We start from the raw sequence: 25,215 nt of genomic DNA, 5'->3' as shown, positions 1-25,215 counted from the left end.
TGTGTCCCTGTAGTACTGTACTGAGAAACAGAGAATAAAAGCCTTGCAGTACCTGTGTCCCTGTAGTACTGTACTGAGAAACAGAGAATAAAAGCCTTGCAGTACCTGTGTCCCTGTAGTACTGTACTGAGAAACAGAGAATAAAAGCCTTGTAGTACCTGTGTCCCTGTAGTACTGTACTGAGAAACACAGAATAAAAGCCTTGTAGTACCTGTGTCCCTGTAGTACTGTACTGAGAAACAGAGAATAAAAGCCTTGCTGTACCTGTGTCCCTGTAGTACTGTACTGAGAAACAGAGAGTAAAAGCCTTGTAGTACCTGTGTCCCTGTAGTACTGTACTGAGAAACAGAGAATACAAGCCTTGTAGTACCTGTGTCCCTGTAGTACTGTACTGAGAAACAGAGAATAAAAGCCTTGTAGTACATGTGTCCCTGTAGTACTGTACTGAGAAACAGAGAATAAAAGCCTTGTAGTACCTGTGTCCCTGTAGTACTGTACTGAGAAACAGAGAATAGAAGCCTTGTAGTACCTGTGTCCCTGTAGTACTGTACTGAGAAACAGAGAATAAAAGCCTTGTAGTACCTGTGTCCCTGTAGTAATGTACTGAGAAACAGAGAATAAAAGCCTTGTAGTACCTGTGTCCCTGTAGTACTGTACTGAGAAACAGAGAAAGCCTTGCAGTACCTGTGTCCCTGTAGTACTGTACTGAGAAACAGAGAATAAAAGCCTTGTAGTACCTGTGTCCCTGTAGTACTGTACTGAGAAACAGAGAATAAAAGCCTTGTAGTACCTGTGTCCCTGTAGTACTGTACTGAGAAACATAGAAAGCCTTGTAGTACCTGTGTCCCTGTAGTACTGTACTGAGAAACAGAGAATAAAATCCTTGCAGTACCTGTGTCACTGTAGTACTGTACTGAGAAACACAGAATAAAAGCCTTGTAGTACCTGTGTCCCTGTAGAACTGTACTGAGAAACAGAGAATAAAAGCCTTGTAGTACCTGTGTCCCTGTAATACTGTACTGAGAAACAGAGAATAAAAGCCTTGTAGTACCTGTGTCCCTGTAGTACTGTACTGAGAAACAGAGAATAAAAGCCTTGTAGTACCTGTGTCCCTGTAGTACTGTACTGAGAAACAGAGAAAGCCTTGTAGTACCTGTGTCCCTGTAGTACTGTACTGAGAAACAGAGAATAAAAGCCTTGTAGTACCTGTGTCCCTGTAGTACTGTACTGAGAAACAGAGAATAAAAGCCTTGCAGTACCTGTGTCCCTGTAGTAATGTACTGAGAAACAGAGAATAAAAGCTGTGTAGTACCTGTGTCCCTGTAGTACTGTACTGAGAAACAGAGAACGCCTTGTAGTACCTGTGTCCCTGTAGTACTGTACTGAGAAACAGAGAAAGCCTTGCAGTACCTGTGTCCCTGTAGTACTGTACTGAGAAACAGAGAATAAAAGCCTTGCAGTACCTGTGTCCCTGTAGTACTGTACTGAGAAACAGAGAATAAAAGCCTTGTAGTACCTGTGTCCCTGTAGTACTGTACTGAGAAACAGAGAGTAAAAGCCTTGTAGTACCTGTGTCCCTGTAGTACTGTACTGAGAAACAGAGAATAAAAGCCTTGTAGTACCTGTGTCCCTGTAGTACTGTACTGAGAAACAGAGAATAAAAGCCTTGCAGTACCTGTGTCACTGTAGTATTGTACTGAGAAACAGAGAATAAAAGCCTTGTAGTACCTGTGTCCCTGTAGTACTGTACTGAGAAACAGAATAAAAGTCTTGTAGTACCTGTGTCCCTGTAGTACTGTACTGAGAAACAGAGAATAAAAGCCTTGTAGTACCTGTGTCACTGTAGTACTGTACTGAGAAACAGAGAATAAAAGTCTTGTAGTACCTGTGTCCCTGTAGTACTGTACTGAGAAACTGAGAATAAAAGCCTTGTAGTACCTGTGTCCCTGTAGTACTGTACTGAGAAACAGAGAATAAAAGCCTTGCAGTACCTGTGTCACTGTAGTATTGTACTGAGAAATAGAGAATAAAAGCCTTGTAGTACCTGTGTCCCTGTAGTAATGTACTGAGAAACAGAGAATAAAAGCCTTGTAGTACCTGTGTCACTGTAGTACTGTACTGAGAAACAGAATAAAAGCCTTGCAGTACCTGTGTCCCTGTAGTACTGTACTGAGAAACAGAGAATAAAAGCCTTGTAGTACCTGTGTCCCTGTAATACTGTACTGAGAAACAGAGAAAGCCTTGCAGTACCTGTGTCCCTGTAGTACTGTACTGAGAAACAGAGAATAAAAGCCTTGTAGTACCTGTGTCCCTGTAATACTGTACTGAGAAACAGAGAAAGCCTTGCAGTACCTGTGTCCTGCTGCTGCACACCATCCAGGGGGTCTTTGAAGTCTTTGAATCTAGAAGTCTTTGAATATTGTGAATAAAACAGTACAACAGTCTCTGTCAGACTGACATTCTTCCAGTCCCCTCTGCTCTGCTCTGCTCTGCTCTGCCCTGCTCTGCTCTGCTCTGCTCTCTGTGGTTGTCGAGGCTGGCTTCAGTCCGGTGGTTGACTGTCTGTCTGTTAAGGTCTGGTCTGTTCAGGCTGGCTTCAGTCCGGTGGTTGACTGTGTCTGTCTGTTAAGGTCTGGTCTGTTCAGGCTGGCTTCAGTCCGGTGGTTGACTGTGTCTGTCTGTTAAGGTCTGGTCTGTTCAGGCTGGCTTCAGTCCGGTGGTTGACTGTGTCTGTCTGTTAAGGTCTGGTCTGTTCAGGCTTGCTGGTTCCAGTACTACGTGAAGCGGTCGCTCATCATGAACACCTCCTTATAAAGAACGGGATGAGTCAATGACAGAGCTCTTCAGTCAGTCAGGATGCAGTGGAGAGGAGCGGCAGGCAGAGAGACAGCTAACTCACCACACAGAGAGAGAGAGAGAGAAGGGGAGAGAGAGAGAGAGAGAGAGAGAGAGAGAGAGAGAGAGAGAGAGAGAGAGAGAGAGAGCGAGAGAGCGAGAGAGACATGAGTCGCAACGACTAAAGAACGACACAGCTCAGGAACAGACAGATTGGTGACAGGGTGTGTATGTATGTGTTCGTGTGCGCATGCATTTGAAGAGGATGTGGGGGAGGACCCTGAGTGCCTTACTACTCATCAGCCGGTTCACCATCTAATCACCAGCTTGGGCTCCTGGAAACAGCATGCCTTCTACACAACGACAGACAGACAGCATGCCTTCTACACAACGACAGACAGACAGCATGCCTTCTACACAACGACAGACAGACAGCATGCCTTCTACACAACGACAGACAGACAGCATGCCTTCTACACAACGACAGACAGACAGCATGCCTTCTACACAATGACAGACAGACAGCATGCCTTCTACACAACGACAGACAGACAGCATGCCTTCTACACAACGACAGACAGACAGCATGCCTTCTGCACAACGACAGACAGACAGCATGCCTTCTACACAACGACAGACAGACAGCATGCCTTCTACACAACGACAGACAGACAGCACAGAGAGACAGCACAGAGAGACAGCACAGCACAGACAGACAGCACAGCACAGACAGACAGAAAAGACAGACAGCACAGAGCCTCCATGCAGTCTCAAACACATGAGCTGAACTCAAATGACGTCTGTGGTAAAAATAAAAATAAATCCATCAAATGGTAAAAAGAGGCCAATCACACTGCAATCTATGTTCCCAACATGGTTTATCAGTCCCAACGTTTCCAAACGTCACCCTCACCGTATACTGCAGAACTACACAGACACACAGCACCCTAGTGAGATGGGTAATCACAGCACCCTAGTGAGATGGGTAATCACAGCACCCTGGGGAGATGGGTAATCACAGCACCCAGCTGAGAGGTAACCAGCACGTTGTTGCTATAGCGTAATGTAGTGCCACGTACTAATTACTTCATTCATTAGCAATTAACGTATGATGTCATTTCATCTCAGAGGGCAAATAGACTTCAGGCTGAGATAATAGGAACAGCAGGCTTAGAACAGGCTGAGCTGTATACACAGGGCTGTGTGTCTGTGTGTTCTGACTGGAGGATGTAGTGGTGGTAGTAGTAACACATCTGCTGCAGGCTGAGCTGTATACACAGGGCTGTGTGTCTGTGTGTCCTGACTGGAGGATGTAGTGGTAGTAGTAGTAACACATCTGCTGCAGGCTGAGCTGTATACACAGGGCTGTGTGTCTGTGTGTCCTGACTGGAGGATGTAGTAGTAGTAGTAACACATCTGCTGCAGGCTGAGCTGTATACACAGGGCTGTGTGTCTGTGTGTTCTGACTGGAGGATGTAGTGGTAGTAGTAGTAACATCTGCTACAGGCTGAGCTGTATACACAGGGCTGTGTGTCTGTGTGTCCTGACTAGAGGATCTAGTGGTAGTAACACATCTGCTGCAGGCTGAGCTGTATACACAGGGCTGTGTGTCTGTGTGTCCTGACTAGAGGATGTAGTGGTAGTAACACGTCTGCTGCAGGCTGAGCTGTATACACAGGGCTGTGTGTCCTGACTGGAGGATGTAGTGGTAGTAGTAGTAACATCTGCTACAGGCTGAGCTGTATACACAGGGCTGTGTGTCTGTGTGTCCTGACTGGAGGATGTGGTGGTAGTAGTAGTAACACATCTGCTGCAGGCTGAGCTGTATACACAGGGCTGTGTGTCCTGACTGGAGGATGTAGTGGTAGTAGTAGTAACATCTGCTACAGGCTGAGCTGTATACACAGGGCTGTGTGTCTGTGTGTCCTGACTGGAGGATGTAGTAGTAGTAACACATCTGCTGCAGGCTGAGCTGTATACACAGGGCTGTGTGTCCTGACTGGAGGATGTAGTGGTGGTAGTAGTAACACATCTGCTGCAGGCTGAGCTGTATACACAGGGCTGTGTGTCCTGACTGGAGGATGTAGTGGTGGTAGTAGTAACACATCTGCTACAGGCTGAGCTGTATACTCAGGGCTGTGTGTCCTGACTGGAGGATGTAGTGGTGGTAGTAGTAACACATCTGCTGCAGGCTGAGCTGTATACACAGGGCTGTGTGTCCTGACTGGAGGATGTAGTGGTGGTAGTAGTAACACATCTGCTACAGGCTGAGCTGTATACACAGGGCTGTGTGTCTGTGTGTCCTGACTGGAGGATGTAGTGGTGGTAGTAGTAACACATCTGCTGCAGGCTGAGCTGTATACACAGGGCTGTGTGTCTGTGTGTCCTGACTGGAGGATGTAGTGGTGGTAGTAGTAACACATCTGCTACAGGCTGAGCTGTATACACAGGGCTGTGTGTCCTGACTGGAGGATGTAGTGGTGGTAGTAGTAACACATCTGCTACAGGCTGAGCTGTATACTCAGGGCTGTGTGTCTGTGTGTCCTGACTGGAGGATGTAGTGGTAGTAGTAGTAACAAATCTGCTGCAGGCTGAGCTGTATACACAGGGCTGTGTGTCCTGACTGGAGGATGTAGTGGTAGTAGTAGTAACATCTGCTGCAGGCTGAGCTGTATACACAGGGCTGTGTGTCTGTGTGTCCTGACTGGAGGATGTAGTGGTGGTAGTAACACATCTGCTACAGGCTGAGCTGTATACACAGGGCTGTGTGTCTGTGTGTCCTGACTGGAGGATGTAGTGGTAGTAGTAGTAACATCTGCTACAGGCTGAGCTGTATACACAGGGCTGTGTGTCTGTGTGTCCTGACTGGAGGATGTAGTGGTAGTGGTAGTAACACATCTGCTGCAGGCTGAGCTGTATACACAGGGCTGTGTGTCCTGACTGGAGGATGTAGTGGTAGTAGTAGTAACACATCTGCTACAGGCTGAGCTGTATACACAGGGCTGTGTGTCTGTGTGTCCTGACTGGAGGATGTAGTGGTAGTAGTAGTAACACATCTGCTGCAGGCTGAGCTGTATACTCAGGGCTGTGTGGCTGTGTGTCCTGACTGGAGGATGTAGTGGTAGTAGTAGTAACACATCTGCTGCAGGCTGAGCTGTATACACAGGGCTGTGTGTCTGTGTGTCCTGACTGGAGGATGTAGTAGTAGTAGTAACACATCTGCTGCAGGCTGAGCTGTATACACAGGGCTGTGTGTCTGTGTGTCCTGACTGGAGGATGTAGTGGTGGTAGTAGTAACACATCTGCTACAGGCTGAGCTGTATACACAGGGCTGTGTGTCCTGACTGGAGGATGTAGTGGTAGTAACACATCTGCTGCAGGCTGAGCTGTATACACAGGGCTGTGTGTCCTGACTGGAGGATGTAGTGGTAGTAGTAGTAACACATCTGCTGCAGGCTGAGCTGTATACACAGGGCTGTGTGTCTGTGTGTCCTGACTGGAGGATGTAGTGGTGGTGGTAGTAACACATCTGATGCAGGCTGAGCTGTATACACAGGGCTGTGTGTCCTGACTGGAGGATGTGGTGGTGGTAGTAACACATCTGCTGCAGGCTGAGCTGTATACACAGGGCTGTGTGTCCTGACTGGAGGATGTAGTGGTAGTAGTAGTAACACATCTGCTGCAGGCTGAGCTGTATACACAGGGCTGTGTGTCTGTGTGTCCTGACTGGAGGATGTGGTGGTGGTAGTAACACATCTGCTGCAGGCTGAGCTGTATACACAGGGCTGTGTGGCTGTGTGTCCTGACTGGAGGATGTAGTGGTAGTAGTAACACATCTGCTGCAGGCTGAGCTGTATACACAGGGCTGTGTGTCTGTGTGTCCTGACTGGAGGATGTAGTGGTGGTAGTAGTAACACATCTGCTGCAGGCTGAGCTGTATACACAGGGCTGTGTGTCTGTGTGTCCTGACTGGAGGATGTAGTAGTAGTAGTAACACATCTGCTGCAGGCTGAGCTGTATACACAGGGCTGTGTGTCTGTGTGTTCTGACTGGAGGATGTAGTGGTAGTAACACATCTGCTACAGGCTGAGCTGTATACACAGGGCTGTGTGTCCTGACTGGAGGATGTAGTGGTAGTAGTAACACATCTGCTGCAGGCTGAGCTGTATACACAGGGCTGTGTGTCTGTGTGTCCTGACTGGAGGATGTAGTGGTAGTAACACATCTGCTGCAGGCTGAGCTGTATACACAGGGCTGTGTGTCTGTGTGTCCTGACTGGAGGATGTGGTGGTGGTAGTAACACATCTGCTGCAGGCTGAGCTGTATACTCAGGGCTGTGTGTCTGTGTGTCCTGACTGGAGGATGTAGTGGTAGTAGTAGTAACACATCTGCTGCAGGCTGAGCTGTATACACAGGGCTGTGTGGCTGTGTGTCCTGACTGGAGGATGTAGTGGTAGTAGTAACACATCTGCTGCAGGCTGAGCTGTATACACAGGGCTGTGTGTCCTGACTGGAGGATGTAGTGGTAGTAGTAGTAACACATCTGCTGCAGGCTGAGCTGTATACACAGGGCTGTGTGTCCTGACTGGAGGATGTAGTGGTAGTAGTAGTAACACATCTGCTGCAGGCTGAGCTGTATACACAGGGCTGTGTGTCTGTGTGTCCTGACTGGAGGATGTAGTGGTAGTAGTAGTAACACATCTGCTGCAGGCTGAGCTGTATACACAGGGCTGTGTGTCTGTGTGTCCTGACTGGAGGATGTAGTGGTAGTAGTAGTAACACATCTGCTGCAGGTTGAGCTGTATACACAGGGCTGTGTGTCCTGACTGGAGGATGTAGTGGTAGTAGTAGTAACACATCTGCTGCAGGCTGAGCTGTATACACAGGGCTGTGTGTCCTGACTGGAGGATGTAGTGGTAGTAGTAACACATCTGCTACAGGCTGAGCTGTATACACAGGGCTGTGTGTCTGTGTGTCCTGACTGGAGGATGTAGTGGTGGTAGTAGTAACACATCTGCTGCAGGCTGAGCTGTATACACAGGGCTGTGTGTCTGTGTGTCCTGACTGGAGGATGTAGTGGTAGTAGTAGTAACACATCTGCTGCAGGCTGAGCTGTATACACAGGGCTGTGTGTCTGTGTGTCCTGACTGGAGGATGTAGTGGTAGTAGTAGTAACACATCTGCTGCAGGCTGAGCTGTATACACAGGGCTGTGTGGCTGTGTGTCCTGACTGGAGGATGTAGTGGTGGTAGTAGTAACACATCTGCTGCAGGCTGAGCTGTATACACAGGGCTGTGTGTCTGTGTGTCCTGACTGGAGGATGTAGTGGTAGTAACACATCTGCTACAGGCTGAGCTGTATACACAGGGCTGTGTGGCTGTGTGTCCTGACTGGAGGATGTAGTGGTGGTAGTAGTAACACATCTGCTGCAGGCTGAGCTGTATACACAGGGCTGTGTGTCCTGACTGGAGGATGTAGTGGTAGTAGTAGTAACACATCTGCTACAGGCTGAGCTGTATACACAGGGCTGTGTGTCTGTGTGTCCTGACTGGAGGATGTAGTGGTGGTAGTAGTAACACATCTGCTGCAGGCTGAGCTGTATACACAGGGCTGTGTGTCCTGACTGGAGGATGTAGTGGTAGTAGTAACACATCTGCTACAGGCTGAGCTGTATACACAGGGCTGTGTGTCTGTGTGTCCTGACTGGAGGATGTAGTGGTAGTAACACATCTGCTGCAGGCTGAGCTGTATACACAGGGCTGTGTGTCCTGACTGGAGGATGTAGTGGTAGTAGTAGTAACACATCTGCTGCAGGCTGAGCTGTATACACAGGGCTGTGTGTCTGTGTGTCCTGACTGGAGGATGTAGTGGTAGTAGTAGTAACACATCTGCTGCAGGCTGAGCTGTATACACAGGGCTGTGTGTCCTGACTAGAGGATGTAGTGGTAGTAGTAGTAACACATCTGCTGCAGGCTGAGCTGTATACACAGGGCTGTGTGTCTGTGTGTCCTGACTGGAGGATGTAGTGGTAGTAACACATCTGCTACAGGCTGAGCTGTATACACAGGGCTGTGTGTCTGTGTGTTCTGACTGGAGGATGTGGTGGTAGTAGTAGTAACACATCTGCTACAGGCTGAGCTGTATACACAGGGCTGTGTGTCTGTGTGTTCTGACTGGAGGATGTGGTGGTAGTAGTAGTAACACATCTGCTACAGGCTGAGCTGTATACACAGGGCTGTGTGTCTGTGTGTCCTGACTGGAGGACGTAGTGGTAGTAGTAACACATCTGCTACAGGCTGAGCTGTATACACAGGGCTGTGTGTCCTGACTGGAGGATGTAGTGGTAGTAGTAGTAACACATCTGCTGCAGGCTGAGCTGTATACACAGGGCTGTGTGTCTGTGTGTCCTGACTGGAGGATGTAGTAGTAGTAGTAGTAACACATCTGCTACAGGCTGAGCTGTATACACAGGGCTGTGTGTCTGTGTGTCCTGACTGGAGGATGTAGTAGTAGTAGTAACACATCTGCTACAGGCTGAGCTGTATACACAGGGCTGTGTGGCTGTGTGTCCTGACTGGAGGATGTAGTGGTAGTAGTAGTAACACATCTGCTGCAGGTTGAGCTGTATACACAGGGCTGTGTGTCTGTGTGTCCTGACTGGAGGATGTAGTGGTGGTAGTAGTAACACATCTGCTACAGGCTGAGCTGTATACACAGGGCTGTGTGTCTGTGTGTCCTGACTGGAGGATGTAGTGGTAGTAGTAGTAACACATCTGCTGCAGGTTGAGCTGTATACACAGGGCTGTGTGTCTGTGTGTCCTGACTGGAGGATGTAGTGGTGGTAGTAGTAACACATCTGCTACAGGCTGAGCTGTATACACAGGGCTGTGTGTCCTGACTGGAGGATGTAGTGGTAGTAGTAGTAACACATCTGCTGCAGGCTGAGCTGTATACACAGGGCTGTGTGTCTGTGTGTCCTGACTGGAGGATGTAGTGGTGGTAGTAGTAACACATCTGCTACAGGCTGAGCTGTATACACAGGGCTGTGTGGCTGTGTGTCCTGACTGGAGGACGTAGTGGAAGTAGTAACACATCTGCTGCAGGCTGAGCTGTATACACAGGGCTGTGTGTCTGTGTGTTCTGACTGGAGGACGTAGTGGTAGTAGTAACACATCGTGTCATCTCTAGTCCTCACACACACACACACACACACACACACACACACACACACACACACACACACACACACACACACACACACACACACACACACACACACACACACACACACACACACACACACACACCCGAGGTGGAGGAGCAGGAAGTGTAGCTCAATCAAGAAAGGATCTGTGATGACGTCAAATCCAATTTTGAAATGCTTACTGACAAGCCCTTTCCCAACAAATCAGAGTTAAAAAGCAAAATATTATTATTATTTTTTTAATACAAAAGGAAATAGTAACACAATAAAATAAAAATAATGAGGCTATATACAAGGTGTACTAGTACCCCTGTAGTACTATAATAATGAGACTATATACAAGGAGTACCAGTACCCCTGTAGTATTATAATAATGAGACTATATACAAAGAGTACCAGTACCCCTGTAGTATTATAATAATGAGACTATATACAAGGAGTACCAGTACCCCTGTAGTATTATAATAATGAGGCTATATACAAGGAGTACTAGTACCCCTGTAGTATTATAATAATGAGACTATATACAAGGAGTACCAGTACCGAGTCAATGTGCAGGGGTACGAGGTATTTGAAGTACGGCTGGGCGATATGGCCAAAATATCATATGGTAATTTTCACATTTTGGATGGTATTTTATGTTTTTGATTAATAAAAGTTCTACATTTGCTTTATGAGTAGTGCGTGACCCTAGGGTGGCAACAAAAATATATTCTAAATTAATTTCAATGGGTCTTTCTCCATTCTGATTCGTTTATACTGTTCAATTCAACTTCAACCTCAAATTAGTTCCTGCATTTCCATCCATTTCTGTCTTTCCTACCCTCATTTGAGATCATTTCCACACGGCCACGATATGGAGAAAAATACTAGGCCTTATTTTTAACCAAATGTTGCAATTACGATTTAGATCAAAACCCTTAGGTGAACTTTTGGAATCATAGAAATAGAAGTTTTATTATAATTCTATATTTAGAATATAAATAATAGTGGGCACTTTAAATACAGTCTTGTTTGACATGACAACGAATGAAAAAGCCATGAACGTGTTATTGTGACAGGGTAGGAACCAAAGTGATGTTCAGTGTTTCCTAGGGGACCCTATAATCTTTGGCTTCATTAAATCTTTATTTATACAGCCAACATATTCATGCTTCATCTATTCCTCTTTGATTTAGAAGATACTGTTAGCTAGCCATCTAACTAGCGATTAGCATTAGTGGCTAACACGATTTAGCTTAACTTGCTAAGAAAATACAAACTAGCTGTTTGCAGATGTAAGAAACACAAACTAATATTGTAATTATAGAACGCTTGTGGATTTATATTAAGATCAAAGTGGAAACAACATCGTTGTCATCAACATTGTTGCATGTTTGCATTGTTGCACTGACCATGCAGACTGAATGAAAGTGTCTCTGGTCAAGCGACAACAAATGCGCTCCTTGAGTGACGGGGGGCGGGACTAGGTCTGTGTGGAAAGCGGCATGGAAAGAGAGAGAGGGGAGGGATGAAGTAGCGGAGTAAACTATAAAAATGGACGTTACACACGGTGTATCACATGTAACAAACCAAACATTCAAACACCGTTATAAAAGGTAAAGTAAAACCCCAAACCGGTCAGTACATAAATACCGGTATATAGTAAAATACTGTATACCGCCCAGCCCTAAGTTGAAGTAATTGTAAAAGTAACTTTTTTAGGATCTGAGGGGCCATACCAAATCTTTTCAGCCTCCTGAGGGGGTCCTCTTCACGACTGTGTTGGTGTGTTTGGACCATGGTAGGTCCTTAGTGATGTGGACAACGAGGAACTTGAAGCATTCAACCTGCTCCACTATAGGCCCGTCAGACCTGAACCCAATAGAAAATCCCTGGAGGGAGCTGAAAGTCCGTATTGCCCAGCGACAGCCCCGAAACCTGAAGGATCTGGAGATGGTCTGTATGGAGGAGTGGCCCAAAATCCCTGCTGCAGTGTGTGCAAACCTGGTCAAGAACTACAGGAAACGTATGATCTCTGTAATTGCAAACAAAGGTTTCTGTACGAAATATTAAGTTCTGCTTTTCTGATGTATCAAATACTTATGTCATGCAATAATGTGCTAATTAATTACTTAAAAATCATACAATGTGATTTTCTGGATTTTTGTTTTAGATTCCGTCTCTCACAGTTGAAGTGTACCTATGATAACAATTACAGACCTCTACATGCTTTGTAAGTAGGAAAACCTGCAAAATCTGCAGTGTATCAAATACTTGTTCTCCCCACTGTATATAATAATAGGCTAAATCGGCATCCAAAATTACCGATTTCAGATTGTTATGAAAACTTGAAATCGGCCCTAATTAATCATCCATTCCGATTAATCGGTCGACCTCTAGTAGTAACACTGTCATTACATTAACCACCCTGCCCTAGTGTGTAGTAACACTGTCATTAACCACCCTGCCCTAGTGTGTAGTAACACTGTCATTAACTACCCTGCCCTAGTGTGTAGTAACACTGTCATTACATTAACTACCCTGCCCTAGCGTGTAGTAACACTGTCATTAACCACCCTGCCCTAGTGTGTAGTAACACTGTCATTAACTACCCTGCCCTAGTGTGTAGTAACACTGTCATTACATTAACTACCCTGCCCTAGCGTGTAGTAACACTGTCATTAACCACCCTGCCCTAGTGTGTAGTAACACTGTCATTAACCACCCTGCCCTAGTGTGTAGTAACACTGTCATTACATTAACCACCCTGCCCTAGCGTGTAGTAACACTGTCATTAACCACCCTGCCCTAGTGTGTAGTAACACTGTCATTAACCACCCTGCCCTAGTGTGTAGTAACACTGTCATTACATTAACCACCCTGCCCTAGTGTGTAATAACACTGTCATTAACCACCCTGCCCTAGTGTGTAGTAACACTGTCATTAACCACCCTGCCCTAGTGTGTAGTAACACTGTCATTAACCACCCTGCCCTAGTGTGTAGTAACACTGTCATTAACTACCCTGCCCTAGTGTGTAGTAACACTGTCATTAACCACCCTGCCCTAGTGTGTAGTAACACTGTCATTAACTACCCTGCCCTAGTGTGTAGTAACACTGTCATTAACTACCCTGCCCTAGTGTGTAGTAACACTGTCATTACATTAACCACCCTGCCCTAGTGTGTAGTAACACTGTCATTAACCACCCTGCCCTAGTGTGTAGTAACACTGTCATTAACCACCCTGCCCTAGTGTGTAGTAACACTGTCATTAACCACCCTGCCCTAGTGTGTAGTAACACTGTCATTAACCACCCTACCCTAGTGTGTAGTAACACTGTCATTAACTACCCTGCCCTAGTGTGTAGTAACACTGTCATTAACCACCCTGCCCTAGCGTGTAGTAACACTGTCATTAACCACCCTGCCCTAGTGTGTAGTAACACTGTCATTACATTAACCACCCTGCCCTAGCGTGTAGTAACACTGTCATTAACCACCCTGCCCTAGTGTGTAGTAACACTGTCATTAAACACCCTGCCCTAGTGTGTAGTAACACTGTCATTACATTAACCACCCTGCCCTAGTGTGTAGTAACACTGTCATTAACTACCCTGCCCTAGTGTGTAGTAACACTGTCATTAACTACCCTGCCCTAGTGTGTAGTAACACTGTCATTACATTAACTACCCTGCCCTAGTGTGTAGTAACACTGTCATTACATTAACCACCCTGCCCTAGTGTGTAGTAACACTGTCATTAACTACCCTGCCCTAGTGTGTAGTAACACTGTCATTAACTACCCTGCCCTAGTGTGTAGTAACACTGTCATTAACTACCCTGCCCTAGTGTGTAGTAACACTGTCATTACATTAACTACCCTGCCCTAGTGTGTAGTAACACTGTCATTAACTACCCTGCCCTAGTGTGTAGTAACACTGTCATTAACCACCCTGCCCTAGTGTGAAGTAACAGTGGCATTACATTAACCACCTTAGTTAGCATATTGTTACACAGTCCTTGAGTTATTACAATGACTGTTGTCATTAAGCTCTGCAGCTCTGATGGAAAGTGGACTCGGTCCACTGAGGCCAGCATGTCAAACCACGACCGCCTCCGATATTCATCTCTCTACAGAAGAGAAAAGGAGCAGAAGTGAGACGCGAGAGAACCGTTACAGCACATGTTCCATGACGGGACAGAGCAGCATCCTCTCCACTAAGCTGTTTTACCAGTCAAAACCAGAAGGATCATGGGTAATGTCCCCTTATCTAACTTCCAAGTTCCCGACATCCTGCCCTGGCCAATATCCTTCTAACCCATATCCCCATGTCCAACATCCTTCTATAATGTAACACAATGAATCCCTCCCTCCATCTCTCCTTCCTTTTCCACACAGGGACTCTCAGTTCATTCTCCCCAGTGGCACAGCGCTGACACCTGTGTTTATAGTGTACTCTGTCTACAACCTAGACAGAACTATGCAAAGACCCCTTCTCCAGACAAGAATGTAAATAAAAGAGTTCCAGACAGGGAGAAGGCTGACAGAGAACAAGGTTCTGCTTCACAGCCTCAAAGTAGAGCAGAAGATCAATACGCTTACACACTATTTGATTTATTTGGAGAGAATATTTACTCCTTTTACTGTCTGTTCCAAACGTGCTAGATGGCCAGTTCGTATCGCATTTAGCCGTACCCTTATCCTACTTCTCCTCTGTTCCTCTGGTGATGTAGAGGTTAATCCAGGTCCTGCAGTGCCTAGCTCCACTCCCACTCCCCAGGTGCTCTCATTTGTTACCATAAAAGCCTTGGTTTCATGCATGTTGACATTAGAAGCCTACTCCCTAAGTTTGTTTTACTCACTGCTTTAGCACATTCTGCCAACCCGGATGTCTTAGCCGTGTCTGAATCCTGGCTTAGGAAAACCACCAAAAACCCTGAAATCTCCATTGCTAACTATAACATTTTCCACCAAGATAGAACTGCCAAAGGGGGCGGTGTTGCAATCTACTGCAGAGATAGCCTGCAGAGTTCGATCTTACTATCCAGGTCTGTACCCAAACAAATAGCTTCTACTTTTAAAAATCCACCTTTCCAGAAACAAGTCTCTCACCGTTGCCGCTTGTTATAGACCCCCCCCTCAGCCCCCAGCTGTGCCCTGGACACCATATGGGAATTGATTGCTCCTCATCTAACTTCTGAGATCGTGCTACTAGGTGACCTAAACTGGGACATGCGTAACACCCCGTCCATCCTAAAATCTAAGCTTGATGCCCTCAATCTCACACAAATTATCAATGAACCTACCAGGTACAACTCCAAATCCGTAAACACGGGCACCCTCATAGATGTCATCCTAACTAACTCGCCCTCCAAATACACCTCTGCTGTTTCAATCAAGATCTCAGCGATCACTGCCTCATTGCCTGCGTCCGTAATGGGTCTGCGACCAAACGACCACCCCTCATCACTGTCAAACACTCCCTAAACACTTTTGCTAGCAGGCCTTTCTAATCGACCTGGAAGGGGTATCCTGGAATGACATTGACCTCATCCCGTCAGTAGATGATGCCTGGCTTTTCTTTAAAAGTGCCTTCCTCACCATCTTAAATAAGCATGCCCCATTCAAAAAATGTAGAACTAGGAATAGATATAGTCCTTGGTTCACTCCAGACCTCTCTGCCCTTGACCAGCACAAAAACATCCTGTGGCGTTCTGCATTAGCATTGAATAGCCCCCGTGATATGCAACTTTTCAGGGACGTTAGGAACAAATATACACAGGCAGTTAGGAGAGCTAAGGCTAGCTTTTTCAAACAGAAATGTGCATCCTGTAGTACTAACTCCAAAAAGTTCTGGGGCACTGTAAAGTCCATGGAGAATAAGAGCACCTCCTCCCAGCTGCCCACTGCTCTGAGGCTAGGAAACACTGTCACCATCGATAAATCCACTATAATTGAGAATTTCAATAAGCATTTTTCTACGGCTGGCCATGCTTTCCACCTGGCTACCTCTACCCCGGTCAACTGCCCGGCACCCTCCACAGCAATCCGCCAAAGCCCTCACCTTTTCTCCTTCACCCAAATCCAGATAGCTGATGTTCTGAAAGAGCTGCAAAATCTGGACCCCTACAAATCAGCCGGGCTAGACAATCTGGACCCTCTATTTCTAAAATTATCTGCCGAAATTGTTGCAACCCCTATTACTAGCCTGTTCAACCTCTCTTTCGTATCGTCTGAGATTCCCAAAGATTGGAAAGCTGCCGCGGTCATCCCCCTCTTCAAAGGGGGAGACACTCTAGACCCAAACTGTTACAGACCTATATCTATCCTACCCTGTCTTTCTACGGTCTTCGAAAGCCAAGTTAACAAACAGATTACCGACCATTTCGAATTCCACCGTACCTTCTCCGCTATGCAATCTGGTTTCAGAGCTGGTCATGGGTGCACCTCAGCCACGCTCAAGGTTCTTGAGTATACGTGGACAACTACAAATACCTAGGTGTCTGGTTAGACTGTAAACTCTCCTTCCAGACTCACATTAAGCATCTCCAATCCAAAATTAAATCTAGAATCGGCTTCCTATATCGCAACAAAGCATCCTTCACTCATGCTGCCAAACATACCCTCGTAAAACTGACCATCCTACCGATCCTCGACTTCGGTGATGTCATCTATAAAATAGCCTCCAACACTCTACTCAACAAACTGGATGCAGTCTATCACAGTGCCATCCGTTTTGTCACCAAAGCCCCATACACTACCCACCATTGCGACCTGTACGCTCTCATTGGTTGGCCCTCGCTTCATACTCGTCGCCAAACACACTGGCTACAGGTTATCTACAAGTCTCTGCTAGGTAAAGCCCTGCCTTATCTCAGCTCACTGGTCACCATAGCAGCACCCGCTCGTAGCACGCGCCCCAGCAGGTATATCTCACTGGTCACCCCCAAAGCCAATTCCTCCTTTGGTCGTCTTTCCTTTCAGTTCTCTGCTGCCAATGACTGGAACGAACTGCAAAAATCTCTGAAGCTGGAGACTCATATCTCCCTCACTAACTTTAAGCGCCAGCTGTCAGAGCAGCTCACAGGTCACTGCACCTGTACATAGCCCATCTGTAAACAGCCCATCCATCTACCTACCTCATCCCCATACTGTATTTATTTATTTATCTTGTTCCTTTGCACCCCAGTATCTCTACTTGCACATTCATCTTCTGCACATCTACCATTCCAGTGTTTAATTTCTATATTGTGATTACTTCGCCACCATGGCCTATTTATTGCCTTACCTCTCTTATCCTACCTCATTTGCACTCAATGTATATAGACTTTGTTTTATTTAGTTCTACTGTATTATTGACTATGTTTTGTTTATTCCATGTGTAACTCTGTGTTGTTGTATGTGTCACACTGCTTTGCTTTATCTTGGCCAGGTAGCAGTTGTAAATGAGAACTTGTTCTCAACTAGCCTACCTGGTTAAATAAAGGTGAACTACATAAAAAGAATAGAGCAGAGCTGCTCTGGAATAGATGGAGGACAATATGCTGAGAATAGAAACAGGAAGAAAAATAAAGAATAGAGAGGGCGGGCGAGTCAGAACAAACTGGCAGGATGTCTCTAGTGTACCGTCCCCTGAGACAAAGAGGTTGGAAATATATGTTGTAAGTATGTCAGATAATGTAGGCTAGAACATTTAAAAACACTCTAGGCATCCACTCAAAGCTAATGGTGCGCCACCTAGTGGCAGAAATAACCATTGCTCTACCTTGGCTTGGACATAAAAACATTATTCCAGAATGGTGAGTAAATAAGTAAAGACATTAGGCCTGAGGAATGATAAGTAAAGACATTAGTTCTGAGGAATGATAAGTAAAGACATTAGTTCTGAGGAATGATAAGTAAAGACATTAGTTCTGAGAAATGATAAGTAAAGACATTAGTTCTGAGAAATGATAAGTAAAGACATTAGTTCTGAGGAATGATAAGTAAAGACATTAGGGCTGAGGAATTATAAGTAAAGACATTAGGGCTGAGGAATGATAAGTACAGACATTAAGGCTGAGGAATGGTAAGTAAAGACATTAGGGCTGAGGAATGGTAAGTAAAGACATTAGGGCTGAGGAATGGTAAGTAAAGACATTAGGGCTGAGGAATGATAAGTAAAGACATTAGGGCTGAGGAATGATAAGTAAAGACATTAGGGCTGACCCCATTTAGTCGACTGGTCGATTGTTTGGTCGAACGAGATTCCTTTAGTCAAGCAGTCGCATTTTAAAAAAAAATGTCTATGGTGCACAAGACACCTGTCTGATTCACGCGGATTCACTCAGTGGACTGATCCAATGCGGAGTCCTGTCTCAGTGGACTGATCCAATGCGGAGGCCTGTCTCAGTAGACTGATCCAATGCGGAGGCCTGTCTCAGTGGACTGATCCAATGCGGAGGCCTGTCTCAGTGGACTGATCCAATGCGGAGGCCTGTCTCAGTGGACTGATCCAATGCGGAGGCCTGTCTCAGTGGACTAATGCGGAGGCCTGTCTCTGTGGACTGATCCATTACGGAGGCCTGTCTCAGTGGACTGATCCATTGCGGAGGCCTGTCTCAGTGGACTGATCCATTGCGGAGGCCTGTCACAGTGGACTGAACCATTGCGGAGGCCTGTCTCAGTGGACTGGTCCATTGCAGAGGCCTGTCTCAGTGGACTGATCCATTGCGGAGGCCTGTCACAGTGGACTGAACCATTGCGGAGGCCTGTCTCAGTGGACTGGTCCATTGCGGAGGCCTGTCTCAGTGGACTGGTCCATTGCGGAGGCCTGTCTCAGTGGACTGAACCATTGCGGAGGCCTGTCACAGTGGACTGATCCATTGCGGAGGCCTGTCACAGTGGACTGATCCATTGCGGAGTCCTGTCTCAGTGGACTGATCCAATGCGGAGGCCTGTCTCAGTGGACTGATCCAATGCGGAGGCCTGTCTCAGTGGACTAATCCATTGTGGAGGTCTGTCTCAGTGGACTGATCCATTGCGGAGGCCTGTCTCAGTGGACTGATCCATTGCGGAGGACACGGGGATGGTTAACTTCTTCGGGATCGGTGTCCCTTTTTATTTAACTAGGCAAGTCAGTTAAGAACAAATTCTTATTTTCAATGACGGCCTAGGAACAGTGGGTTAACTTCCTTGTTCAGGGGCAGAATGACAAATTTTTACCTTGTCAGCTCGGGGATTCGATCTTGCAACCTTTTGGTTATTAGTCCAACACTGTAACCACTAGGCTACCTGCTGACCCTTCCACGGGACGTTTGAGCTAGCGTAGGCTAATGCAATTAGCATGAGGTTGTAAGTACCAAGAAAATTTCCCAGAACATAAGCTTTCTGCCAATATCAGATATGTCTAAATTCTTGTTAATCTAACTGCACTGTCCAATTTATAGTAGCAATTACAGTGGAATAACACCATGCTATTGTTTGAGGAGAGTGCACAATTTTGAACATGAAACGTTATTAATAAACAAATGAGGCACATTTGGGCAGTCTTGATACAAAATTTAGAAAAGGAATGCAATGGTTCATTGGATCAGTCTAAAACTTTGCACATACACTGCTGCTATCTAGTGGCCAAAATCTAAATTGCACCTGGGCTGGAATAATACATCAAAGGCCTTGCTCTTGCATTTCAAAGATGGGACCCAAAAAAATACAAAAGAACGGTTGTTTTTTTCTTTGTATTATCTTTTACCAGATCTATTGTGTTATATTCACCTACATTCCTTTCACATTTCCACAACGTTCAAAGTGTTTCCTTTCAAATGGAACCAAGAATGTGGATAACATTGCTTCAGGGCCTGAGCTACAGGCAGTTAGATTTGGGTATGTCATTTTAGGCGAAAATTGAAAAAAGAAGCGGATCCTTAAGAGTTTTTAAGAACAAATTCTTATTTACAATGACGGCCTACAATGACAGCATATTGGGATTGAGAACAATGTGGCGGAGGCAGCAGCAGCAGAGATGAGGAAACAGCCCTTGCCTTAGCCTAATTGTCTAAGAAAACCAAGTTAATTAGGTCTATAATCAATAGCCTAACTGTATAAATCATCCATATATATCTACATAAATAATACAGATATTGCTTCTGTTGCCTGTTTGAGTGTTTGTTTAATAGCCTACTGATTCCGTGAGCATCAAGCCTCACGCAACGGCAAAATATCAGATAAAGCAAGTTCACAGATTCGGCTGTTTTTAAACACTATAATAAAGGCTTTACAACAACAAAACATTGTTAGAACAGACTAGTATTACTTAGAATGTATTTAGTGTTGTTTACACTGTTCCAAACAGGCAGACAAATAATATTGTAATCGAACAGCACCTGTTATTTTTTTTATTTATTATTATTTAACTAGGCAAGTCAGTTAAGAACAAATTCTTATTTTCCATGACGGCCTAGGAACAGTGGGTTAACTGCCTTGTTCAGGGGCAGAACGACAGATTTTTACCTCGTCAGTTCGGGGGATTCGATCTTGCAACCTTTTGTTTACTAGTCCAACACTGTAACCACTAGGCTACTTGGCACCAGGCTACCTGCCACCCCATCTCCTTCTTATTGTTATTATTATTGTTATTATTATTATTATTATTATGATCATCATTATAATAATAAGTAACGTCATTATCATTAGTAGCCTTTGTATAGCAGCCTTGTATAATCACCATCGAGCTCTAAGCCTAAGAGCGTGTCCTGTTTAGTCTGAATACCGTAATTTACTTAGGCATATATTTTAATATATAGGCTATTGTATCAATCATTCATTTGTTCATGCCGTCACACAATCAAGCATTTTTGGGGAGGGGAATTAAATAACAAAAAGGGAGCTTTGAATAATTAGACTAAACAATTTAAACCACAATTCACGAATGCATGAAACTGTTTTCAGTCTGCTGTAATAAAGGGTTTATCTAAGTCAACTGTTTTCAGTCTGCTGTAATAAAGGGTTTATCTAAGTCAACTGTTTTCAGTCTGCTGTAATAAAGGGTTTATCTAAGTCAACTGTTTTCAGTCTGCTGTAATAAAGGGTTTATCTAAGTCAACTGTTTTCAGTCTGCTGTAATAAAGGGTTTATCTAAGTCAACTGTTTTCAGTCTGCTGTAATAAAGGGTTTATCTAAGTCAAATGTCTTCAACAGATCTGACTTCCTCTTTCCCTCCTGAGCAGTCACTAAACAGTCGCCCGCTTCGAGTTTTTATTTATTTATAACGTCCTCCGCATCCATTTTGCTATCATCTGATACTGTGTTGGGAGTTTGTTATAACCAAATGTATTAATGTGATTATGATGGGCTATAGGTCAGGTCCTATTGGTCACATGAAAGAAATGCCTACGTGTTTCACATAAAGAGATCAAAGGTTGAGGGAATAGGGAATGTTTTGCCTAAAGAAATTAGGGATTTTGGTAAGATAACTTTTCAGTCATTTGCTGTGCTTTTCTCTGCAGTAGGGAGGAGAGAGACAACGTGCGCCAGTCATAAGGCACTCGCTGTCATTTTTTAACACAGTGTGACCATCGGGCTCTTTCTTCTGTCATTTGTGTGTCTATTATTTAATCAAACGTGTGCTTAAAGCATCAGACAAGCTGTGAATATGTAGTTTACTTTATTCAAACACAGACACGACCTGTCTATATACAGTGCTTTTGGAAAGTATTCAGACCCCTTGACTTTTTCTACACTTACGTTACAGCATTATTCTAAAATGTATTTTTTTTAATGTAATCTACCTACACACAATACCCCATAATGACAAAGCAAAAACAGGTTTAGACATTTTTTGCAAATTTATAAAACAGAAAAAACAGAAATACCTTACTTACATAAATATTCAGACCCTTTGCTATGAGACTCAAAATTGAGCTAGGGTGCATTCTGTTTCCATTGATTTTCTACAACTTGATTGGAGTCCACTTGTGGTAAATTCAATTGATTGGACATGATTTGGAAAGGCACACACCTGTCTATATAAAGGTACGACAGTTGACAGCGCATGTCAGTCAAAAACCAAGCCATGAGGTCGAAGGAATTGTCAGTAGAACTCAGAGAAAGGATTGTGTCGAGGTACAGGTCTGGGGAACGGTACCAAAACATTTCTGCAGCATTGAAGGTTCCCAAGAACACAGTGACCTCCATTATTCTTAAATGGAAGAGGTTTGGAAACACCAAGATTCTTCCACTCCTCAGTAAAAGGCACACGACAGCCCACTTTGAGTTTGCCAAAAGGCACCTAAAGGACTCTCAGACCACAAGAAACAAGATTCTCTGGTCTGATGAAACCAAGATTGAACTCTTTGGCCTGAATGCCAAGCGTCACGTCTGGAGGAAACCTGCCACCATCCCTAAGGTGAAGCATGGTGGTGGCAGCATCATGCTTTTGGGGATGTTTTTCAGCTGCAGGGATGGAGAGACTAGTCAGGATCGAGGGCAAGATGAACAGAGCAAAGTACAGAGAGATCCTTGATGAAAACCTGCTGCAGAGCGCTCAGGACCACAGACTGGGGTGAAGGTTCAACTTCCAACAGGACAACGACCCTAAGCACACAGCCAAGACAACGCAGGAGTGGCTTCGGGACAAGTCTCTGAATGTCCTTGAGTGGCACAGCCAGAGCCCGTACTTGGACCCGATCGAACGTCTCTGGAGAGACCTGTAAATAACTGTGCAGAAACGCTCCCCATCCAACCTGACAGAGCTTGAGAGGATCTGCAGAGAAGAATGGGAGAATTCCCCAAATACAGGTGTGCCAAGCTTGTAGAGTCATACCCAAGAAGATTCAAGGCTGTAATCGCTGCCAAAGGTGCTTCAACAAAAGGACTAAGTAAAGGGTCTGAATGCTTATGCAAATGTGATATTTCAGTTGTTGTTTTTTTATACATTTGCAAAAAAAATCCTAAAAACCTGTTTTTGCTTTGTCATTATGGGGTATTGTGTGTATATTGAAAAAAACGATTTCATCCATTTTAGAATAAGGCTGTAACGTAACAAAATGTGGAAAAAGTTGAGGGGTCTGAATACTTTCCGAATGCACATTTTGACCAATCAACTATCGGTCGAGTACAATTTTTTTTGTTTTTGTTTTTTTGTTCGGAGACAGCCCTAAAATAAATAAAAATGATACAGAAAACATCAGGAGAGAACTAACCTACTTTTTCTCAGGGCAAAATCATCTGCTAAAATGGCATAAATGTATAGTATTACTTAACACCATATTCTTATACAAGACAGAGCTTGACTATAGAACCACAACCACATGGAATCATTTGAAGCACCTGCGATGAGTCACCTACTTCCACTTAATAATGACATCTTCAACAAGGTGCCACAACAAAACATTTACAATGAAATGTGATTGATGGCAGAGAATACATTATGTGCTTTTAAAAATCATTGGAGATTAGATGACCCTTAAGTGCATCAAATGCCTGTTCGTGTACCAGTACACAGAGGAACACTAGGTTCAAATGGCACCCTATTTCCTATATAGTGCACTACTCTTGACCAGGGCTCTGGTCAAAAGTAGTGCACAGTGCACTATATACACACACACACACTGAGTTTACAAAACATTAGGAACACCGTCCTTATTTTGAGTTGCACCCCTTTTGCCCTCAGAACAGCCTCAATTCGTTGGGGCATCCACAGGGATGCTGGCCCACGTTGACTCCAACGCTTCCCACAGTCGTGTTAAGTTGGCTGGATGCCCTTTGGGTGGTAAACCATTCTTGATACAAACAGGAAACTGTTGAGCGTGAAAAACTAAGCAGCGTTGCAGTTCTTGGCCCACTCGAACCGGTGCGCTTGGGCACCTTCTACAGTACCTCGTTCAAAGGCACTTACATTTTTATCTTGCCCATTCACCCCCTGAATGGCACACACAATGTTCTCCAGGCTTAAAAATCATTCTTTAACCTGTCTCCTCTCCTTCATCTACGCTGATTTGAAGTGGATATAACAAGTGACATCAATAAGGGATCATAGCTTTCACCTGGATTCACCTGGTCAGTCTGTGTCATGGAAAGCATTGGAGTTCCTAATGTTTTTTGAACTCAGTATATTGGGAATAGGGTTCCATCCATAAATTCCCAATCTGGCCCTCAAACCATCATGGTCACCTAATAATCCCCAGTTTACAATTGGCTCATTCATCCCCCTCCTCTCCCCTGTAACTATTCCCCAGGTCGTTGCTGCAAATGAGAACGTGTTCTCAGTCAACTTACCTGGTAAAATAACGGTAAAATAAATAAAATAAAAAATAAATAAAGGGAGGAAGCCTGGGGAATAGTCTCTTGATTACCAAGTCAAGTCCAACTTGGCTAGCGTTTTGTTTTGTCTGGTCAATAGAGGTCGACAGTTAGTAGTCGTAAAATCCAGAAATGAGTTACGTCTGGTTCGTTCAGCCATCCCTATGGGAAATATTTATTGGGAAAGAAAAGGTTTTTGGAATAAACGCTGAAATTAAGTTCTGAGGTTAACAAAGGTTTAGGAGATTGTATAGGTTTTGTTCTATGAGATAATCAGTCAGTTAACATGACATTTTAATTATGAAGCCTTTGTGGGGGTTTTTAAATATAAATTACATACATTTTTTCAAAATTCACTAAAAGTGACGTTAGCTGATGAAGATGATCTCATATTTAAAACTGAGTAGGAGATCTCATAAGCCTGTGCACAGACCTTATTTTCGGCCAAAAACGCCATTAAATTTACCCCATATGCTTTGTCCAAAGAACCATGGCGGAGTTAGTGCCTACAGAAAGACGCCATTTTTATTTCTCTCTGTATGTGGCTCCTTTATTATTTTATTAAAGGAAGGGGAGGAGCAGGGCTGTGTCAACAACAGTATCGATATGTTGTAATGGCTTGATTGATCTTCTTAATCACTTTTAATTTTGAGTTTGACAAGATTAAAAAATGTAGCGCCTAGTTTCTGTGTCTTTGCAGAGTAACGGACATTAAACAAGATCTTGCTTTAGTTGACGTGCCTAATTCGAGAGCTTGGCAAATCACTCTATTAGGTTTAAATGGGGGGGTTTAAATTGGACATCAAACGTAAAGGACATTTAAATTGCCGTCCAAATCACCTGCTCTATTTACATAAACTTAGTCTAACAAACTAATCGCAAAATACTGAACTGTTGTATTTGTAGCACAGT

The 25,215-nt window shown here is 44.6% G+C and overlaps 1 protein-coding gene across 2 annotated transcripts in view; it reads right to left on the bottom strand.

Annotated features, from left to right (window-relative positions):
• Positions 1-25,215, bottom strand: part of pald1a (phosphatase domain containing paladin 1a) — a 187,557-nt gene that overhangs the window by 161,612 nt on the left and 730 nt on the right. Inside the window, exon 1 of one of the 2 annotated variants that reach the window (XM_055936966.1) lies at positions 2,353-3,059. The exons of the other annotated variant lie outside the window; for it this stretch is intronic. The gene's annotated coding sequence lies outside the window, so the exon portion shown is untranslated. Of the gene's footprint in view, positions 1-2,352; positions 3,060-25,215 lie in introns of those variants that run through there. 2 annotated transcript variants of the gene reach the window in all.

This window comes from Salvelinus fontinalis, chromosome 1 (assembly GCF_029448725.1).
Source record: "Salvelinus fontinalis isolate EN_2023a chromosome 1, ASM2944872v1, whole genome shotgun sequence".
NCBI lineage: Eukaryota > Metazoa > Chordata > Actinopteri > Salmoniformes > Salmonidae > Salvelinus > Salvelinus fontinalis.
This window is presented reverse-complemented; position numbering and strand designations above follow the sequence as displayed.